Genomic DNA, 2,006 nt, shown 5'->3' on the forward strand with positions numbered 1-2,006 from the left:
AAAAAAAAAAAAAAGAAGTCCCAACCTGGGACAGGTGCATGGCTCAGTTGGTGGAGTGCCTATCTAGCACACGAAACCCTGACCTTAATCTCTAAGTGCCATGTAACTCTGAAATGGTGGCACATGTCTGTAATCCCAGCACTTGGTGGGAGGAGACAGGAAGTTCAAGGTACTATTTAGCTAAATAATTAGTTTTAGGCTGGCCTGGGATATATGAGTTCTGTTGTAAACAAAATACTAAACAAACAAAACCATGAAAAACTCAATTAAAAACTGTTTTAATAGAAGGGAATAGTCTTTTAACTATTGAGGTTATAATTATTTGAGCTTTGAAATATAATTGACAATTGTATCTAAGGTGTGTGTCATAGTTAGGGTTTTCTTGCTGTAAAGAGACAACCTGACCACTGCAACTCTAATAAAGAAAAACATTTAATTGGAGCTGGCTTACAGTTTCAGAGGTCCAGTCCATTATCATCATGGTGGGAAGCATGGCAGCATGCAGGCAGACATGGTGCTGGAGAAGGAGCCAAGAGTTCTACATCTTGATCCATGAGCATCAAAAGGGGACTGTGTGCTACACTGGGTATAGCTTGAGCATAGGCGACCTCAAAGCTCGATGCCACAGTGACGTACTTCCTCCAACAAGGCCACACCCTCTAATAGTACCCTCCCTATAGCCAAGCATTCACACACATGAGTCTATGGGGGCCATTCCTATTCAAACCACCACAGTGTACAATATTATATCTATATCTATCTATCTATCTGTATGTATGTATGTATGTGTGTATGTATGTATGTATATATATATATATATATATATATGCATATATGTATGTATAAAATGATTACCACAGTCAAGTTATTTAATACATCACCTTACATAGTTCTAATATATGTGTATATGTGTGACTGTGCACATGAATGTGTCTGTGTGTCTTATGTGCATCTGTGTGACTATGTGCATGTATGTGGTGAGGACATTAGAGCACTGCTTTGTTAGCAAATCTTTAGTACACAATACAGCATTATTTTTTGTTGTGGGCCGACCAGCGGCTCACGAGGAACAGGAGCAGCTGAGTTGGCAGGCTTGAGCTGAAAGAAAAGGAACTAGACGGACAGAAGAAAGAACGGAGCTAAGTCAAATCGGATTCTGATCAAAGCTCAATTTTACTAATTTGTGCACCGAGTTATGAAGGAGGGGGAAGGGGCTAATTCCCGCCAAATAATCCTGGGGTCCAGTTGCAGGGTGACCACGTGTGTGGCTTAGGAACAGCAAAGCGGCAGGCTCCAGCAGTGGGCGTGGCAGAACGATAGAGCAGCAGGCTCCACCCCGATGCAAACAGTGAAACCTGAGCAAACAGGTTTCAGGCTGAGGGAGTGGGGGAGGTTACAATTTATAATCTTGAATATACTGCTAATTAAATTCTCAAGACCAGTTTATCATGGACTTGGCGTCTTATACTCTGAGGAGCACCTCCCCACTTCCTCCACACCTCAGCCTTTTTGTTAGATTCCACATGCACGTGAGGTAGTACGGTACTTCAAGTTTTCTTTCCAAAGTCTTACACTTGGTGTAATGCCCTCAGGTTTCATCTATGTTGCTGCAAATAGCAGAATTGCCTTATTTTATAATCGTCCACTGTGTGTGCATGCAAGCATGTATGACTCGTTCCACCCCTTTACCTGTTGGTTGACGGGTGGTGAGAGTTGTTCCCGTGTCCTGGGTATTTATGAATGATGTTGCACTGACCAGGGGGTACCGAGATCGCCAAGATGCGGATTTCCTTTCCGATTAGAAGTAAGATTTCTGGATCCTGCAATAGTTCTCTCTGCAGGCTTTTGAGGAGCTCATTGTTTTCTACAGTGGTTCCAGCATTGTACAGTTCCATCAATGACGCACAGGCTCCTTTTTAATCTGTGGCCTTACTCACATGTAATTTTATTTTTAGCTTACATTCCCCATACTCCCTTATGTTAAGCATTTGTGTGTGTGTGTGTGT

Source organism: Mus caroli, chromosome 9 (genome assembly GCF_900094665.2).
Source record: "Mus caroli chromosome 9, CAROLI_EIJ_v1.1, whole genome shotgun sequence".
Classification (NCBI taxonomy): Eukaryota; Metazoa; Chordata; class Mammalia; order Rodentia; family Muridae; genus Mus; species Mus caroli.